This window comes from Hydra viridissima, unplaced genomic scaffold (assembly GCF_058129835.1).
Source record: "Hydra viridissima isolate aposymbiotic clone 2 unplaced genomic scaffold, HvirCarnegie_v1 scaffold_4, whole genome shotgun sequence".
Lineage (NCBI taxonomy): Eukaryota > Metazoa > Cnidaria > Hydrozoa > Anthoathecata > Hydridae > Hydra > Hydra viridissima.
The window spans coordinates 12,837,882-12,844,120 of NW_028324303.1; the positions used below are offsets into that span (position 1 = coordinate 12,837,882).

The window sequence follows — 6,239 nt, forward strand, 5'->3', positions numbered from 1 at the left end:
GAGACTTAAAGAAATATAGGCATTTGTTAAAGTCCCAGAAGATCACTATTGAAGATGTTAAAAAATTATTAAAATAGCAGCATTTTTATATGGTGTTAACTGTAAAATACCGATAAACCATTTAACGAAACTATTTAATGACCAATTTAAAGAAAACCGGTAAATTTGGTCGATCAATTTAGTTTACACCAGAATTGTCAATTGCAAATGCAATTGTTTCAACATGATTGGTAAGATCTTTACATGGGTTTCTTTCAAATATCTCATAAATTCCAGTCAAGTTTTTGTTTTGCTTAAGATAAGTTGTTATTGATATACATCTTTGTTGTAAAATTTATCTTATGTTCATTGTAAAAAATGATCATTTAGTTGTAAGAAAATTATCTCAAGGTTGAGTTTTTAAACTAAGCCAGCTTGCTATTTTTTTCCTGAAAGTGTGGAGGAAAAACCAACATCTATTCAACTTTTAACTTATTACTTGGCTTCTAACATTTTAACATAATAAAACACTCCTAAATGACCTAAGAAATACATTATATAATGAATGGTTCCCTGTTAAAATACATATCTTTATAATCTTGACGATCAAAGTAGGTAAGCCAAAGGTAGTTTAAAATTTATAATCTAATTTAAGTAATTAAAATATTGAAGATTTTTTTAAAAAACTGAACCAAAACGTATAAAACTAATGATTTGGTTCACTTATACTATCCGAATGATGACTATACTGTCCGAATATGACCATACTGAGTATGGTATTTTACCGAGATATTTTAACATTACATTTGAAAAGAGTTTGCTTTATGGCGAATTACAGTCAATATTTTCGTTAATTAGTGTTGCTATGGACAGAAGTTCCAAAAAAAAAGACCAAAACAAATTAATTTTACCAATAATTTTTCTTCAAAAAAAAAAAAAAAAATGTTTTCTAAAAGATAAAATTATGTGCTAAAAGATGTAATCCAAACTTTAATATATTTCATCAAAATCACAAGTTTGAAAAACATTTCAAAAATTATTTTGTGAGTCACTTCGACAATTGTTTTAAACATCAAGGTTAATAAATCGCATTATCTGCTATTGAAAAAAAAAACCTTTTTTTTCTTTTGAAACCTTTAAACTATTTTCAAGCGCCTTATTTAAAAAGAAATATAACAATCAAACTTTTAAAGTGAACAATCAAGAACCCTAAATAAAAGAATGTACGTGACTTTGAGACACTCTTCGAAACACATTAAGTTGATGAGATCATAAAGCTGTCAAAACAGACTAAACAGGCACTAAGCTCAATTTTTCTAACTAATCACCCATTTACAACGTTTCTTTCAATATTTATCCAATGATTTGTTGGTAAATATGAACACGAATAGACGAAGTACGGAAGCAAAATATTTAATAATTCAACCATGCTGTCTGGAATCATAGAGAATGCAAACTTTGAATGACAATCTTGAATCTGGGATTAATATCTTTTAATATGTGTACTCTGTAGTTTTATTTAAAAAAAAAAAAAAGTATTTTTACACTGTCTCACACTTTTATAAGAAAACTTTTATTTCGTTTTAATCTAATTTTTGCGCTTTTCGCATTTAAAATAATTAACAAATTCTCTTGAATAAAACTGCCATCATTCGCTGAAACTAAAATTAAAAAAAAAAGGTTTTTAGTTTGTTGCAGTCAATTCAAATAAATATAGATACTTTTATTTTTTAATCCATCGATGTATAAAAAAACAAACATGGGAAAAAATAAAAAAAAGGATAAAAAAAACAAACATTTTTTTTATGGAATTCAATATTTTTACGAGCCAATTAACGAAAGAAAACAAAATTTTATCTTTCACAATTTAACAATTTCAATAAAAAGTTAAAGAAAAAAAATATAGATTATAGGCTACAAAAATAGACCACGTCATTTATATCTCCTGGCATTTGCTGAGTTAAGTTGAAAAATTTAACAACATTAACTGATCAGCTATTAAAGTAAAAAATGCCTATTGAAACTCTAAAGATTCTCTATTGCAAAACACACTTCGCATTATTTATGGAGTTAACATTTTCTTTTAAAATAATTGCCTGTCTTAATTATATTGTCAAATGTGTAATAGTGTCTCGCCTATTTTGCTGTACATTAACAATTAAGTCTCAACCAATCGTAAGTCGTTTATTTTATATTTAACCAATCGGACGTCGTTTATTTGTATTTAACCAATCGTAAGTCGTTCATTTTGTATTTGACTTGCATAACACACGGAGATATTTTGCATAATGATTCTTTATTCATACTTTACAAATACTTTATGCAAAAAAACTAACGACACCCAAGATTTTTTGAATTTAGTTTTAAAATTGTAAAGTTATTTTAAAACATGAGTTTTGATACAGATAAGATAAAGTTTATTTTAGATAAATTTTGTTTTGGATTCAATAAATAAGAGAATAATTAGATCTAATTAAAATTTTATGAATTTTTATATATATATTTGTATATATAGATGGAGATTTCATTTGCTAAATATCACTAGAGAAACGTGCAACATTCCACACAAATTAAAGTTACAAAGTTCTAATATAATCATATACACATTATCAGGAACTTTCAATAAAACAATTTAAAGTATTTTTGATTTGATTCGGCAAAATAATTCTTAGTAAACTTTTCCCGTTCAAAAAATTGAAAGTGGCATAATAACGTGTCTTTGACTTTCGGAGCACGATTTATAATTGAATCTGTACAATCTTTTCATTACGCTACTTCTTCTCGTTTTCAGACAGGTGTATAATTGCTATTTGACAAACTCTTAGTTGAAATCCTCAGCAATTATAGTCTTAATTTTTTTCTGTATGACATCCTGATTTGGTTACGGCTAAAAATTTGACTGAGTAGCTGATTCATCTACGTCCTTCTTTCCAAGGATTGCTGCAACAAAATCCCGAAAAATTTTATTTTAGTGTTTCTTTTTTTTAAATTATTGATTGCAGCCATGGCAACGCATTTGTCATTTTGCGATAGCTCTGTAAATATGAGCTGCTTTTGTAGTGGCAGAACAAATTTAAGAAATTTGTTGAGATGAATAAGACAAATTTAAGAAATTTGTTGAGATAAGCAAGACGTTTAGAAGTGATCCTTTAAATGTCTTGAGTTGGTTTTACCACAAAGCAACTGTCAAAATGAAAATTTAATTTAGTATGAAGTATGTTGCTTCTGATTCAATTTGAGATTTAGCGTTTTCTACCCAATAGATGTGTTAATTGTAACTTCAGAGGATTTGTGCTTTTTCTTTAAACTTCTGAAATGTTGATCAGGAATATTTTGTTCGTTTACTAATATTACTTTAGTTTTTCACACATCTGTTTGATGTGTTTGATCAGTTGACTGTCTATTTTATTGAAAGCTTTTCGATGTTTGCATTAAAAATGTTTTTTCTGGTTCGCAACACTTACACCAACATATATAGAAATCGAAAGTAGCAAATATCTGCGAGTTTCAAATCGTTGGAGATATTTAACACCTTGATCTTTACCACAATCTTATTTCTATTTTATGATCTTTAACGGTCAATTTTACTCTTGATACAGTTCATTTGTTCAGCGATTCAATAGTTTCGAACCAACATTGATTTTTAGATGTACCCATAGCCTTCGTTAACCAATAAAAGTTTGAGGGGCTGTAAATGCAAACATTTTGAGGATGCGTAGTAGCCGAAAGCTGTGAATTTTATTCTAAAGATGAGATTTTTTTTAATGTTACATAAACTTCTTCAAACTGATTCTCTGATTGTCTTTTTGCGATATACTAGTTAACTGAAACGAAACGAGATTTGCGGAAGTAATAAAATTATTAATGTTTGAAGAAGTTATTCAAGCTTAACCGGTACTGTAGAATATTGCAGCTTCTAGCGAAACATTTGAATGGTGGTAGATTAGCAATATTCATGAAGAATCTTTTATTCTTTAAATTCTTTCTTAAATAGTAGCAAGTGTAGTTTTGTCGTTTTTTTCTTCTGATCAGTAAAACTTCTTCAATGTTTGGCTGATATTCTTACTCAACCATTTGTGACATGGAAACAACGTATCCGAAAATTTCATATATTCTCTTGTAATATGGGATGTATTCTCTTAAAATGGGGTATGCAGATTCTCTTAGAATTTAGCATTTTTGGATATAATCTAACTTGCCAAATTAGTCAGAATTTCTGTGTAATGAACGGCTCACTTAAGTATTTTATTGGGCGGAAGTAATAAAATTATCATGTTAATGAATTTTTACGAAAACTTACTTTCAAGATTTAAAGAAATTCACTAATTTATTGATTTTTCTCCTTCGAGTTTAATTAAATGAATCTACTAAAATAAATGGAAATATTCTTTCGAATCACACGTTAAAATAACAAAAGATTACTAAAGGAAAAATTTAAACATTTATGAAAAGTAAAGACATTTTTAAAAGAGAAAAAGTTGATAAAAAGTTTGTGTGGTAGTTAAATTAACCATTTTTCTAACTAAAGGAGATCAAAATACTTACTTTATTAGGGAGATCAAAATATTACGTTGTTAGGGAGCTCATAATCTTACTTTGTTAAGGTTCCTCTTAAAATGAACTGAAATAAATTGATGAAAAAACCTGTATATAAAAAAAGTTTTTTACTTTTATTAAAATAACAGAAAATCATTTTGAAAACAAATTCTGAGAAAACCTTTACCGTCTACAAGAACCTCTAAAAATCTGCAAGATTTTTATCAACCCTATTAAAAAGAGGAGGCTGAATTAGTTCAAAGTTTTCTACTTCATTCCTCTGAAAAGCGTTATTCATAAGAATTCTTTGATATGCTGTATAGAATTTATAGTTTTACAGTGTTTTTTTTATTAGTGTTTTTTTTTTTATTACTATTAGTCCTGGCTTGTTAAAAATCGTTTACACTTCTCTTCAAAGACGATTTTATTAGAGTACTTTACGCCCAAATTTCGATGATAAAATTGTTTTACTTTTTTTAAAGCATATGTAAAGAAAAGATTTTAGATGCATTAGTCTTAGGTTAGTTTATTCATCCATCACTGTTCTTCAAATAGTAGATTGTCAAATCCGCTAACGTTATATTTAGATCTTAAAATCTTTAAATTTTACATCCTTTTTTTAGATCGTTTGACGCAGTGGGTGGACTCAAAAATTTGAAGAAGCATCTTTTCAATAAATTAAAACCTTCTGTAGCTTGAGTTATTTTTATTAATACCTGTCCGAGTCGTTTTCATTTTTTAAATTCGTTTAGGTATATGAATATGTTAATAAGATTCATTAAATGTATAGTTTTCGTAAACTTAAGCAATACTAATGATCATATCTAATTTGAGAAACCGCATAAAAATTGCGCCAAATGTTTATTCTTTTTTAATTATCACGCAGCACATACACACAAAAGTTCTTCCATTTTATTAGTACCCCACGTCTTTCTGTATCAAGTAAGGCTGCAAGTAATGTTCCAGAAAGTAAAATAAAAGTCAAGAATAGATATTGAGTGCACTCATAAATTTTTGAATCATAAAAAAAAGTATTTTTACTTTAAAACGAAGTGTTTGCGTCTTTATGACTAACAAGTGTTTAAAAGATTTTTATAACTTTTTAAAATTTTTATTCTTTTTTCTCTTCATTTTCGTACTCAATTATTCACAATAACAGCAATTCTGGCAGCAATTACTGCAGCACCTGCCGTTCTAGTTACTGAAACTTACACAAAATGCAAAAAAGAGCTTCTGTATGGCGCTTAAAAATAAGCATCGTGTTACACACACACACACACACACACACACACACACACACACACACATACACACACACACACACACACACACACACACACACACACACACACACACACACACACACACACACACACAAACACATACACGCACACATATATACTCAAAAAACTGTATCGAGAGTAATTATCTTTTTTAGAATTTTAGGACAGTGATGTTAGCTTTAGTTTATAAAAATATAAAAAAAGAATCTTGATGGTGTTGAATGACAAACATCTTCAGGTATAAGATACTAGATATAAGATACAAGGTAGCACAACGCTGCTTCAGCAGAAATAGAAGTAACAGCAGTTTGAGCATCGTTAACAATTATGTTACAAAGCATTGAAAGTATTCGTTTAAAAAATGACAAACAAAATGGTTTTAATATCGGTAAAGACCTGAGAAAATTCAACGGGAGATTAGACAAAATTTCTCACACTTCT

At 28.1% G+C, this 6,239-nt stretch overlaps 1 long non-coding RNA gene across 1 annotated transcript; it reads left to right on the forward strand.

Moving 5' to 3' along the window:
- Positions 1-3,021: 3,021 nt before the first annotated feature.
- Positions 3,022-5,236, forward strand: LOC149889968 (uncharacterized). Its single transcript, XR_016451862.1, has 2 exons — positions 3,022-4,128; positions 5,139-5,236. It is a non-coding gene; the product is annotated as an uncharacterized LOC149889968 (long non-coding RNA).
- Positions 5,237-6,239: the final 1,003 nt, after the last annotated feature.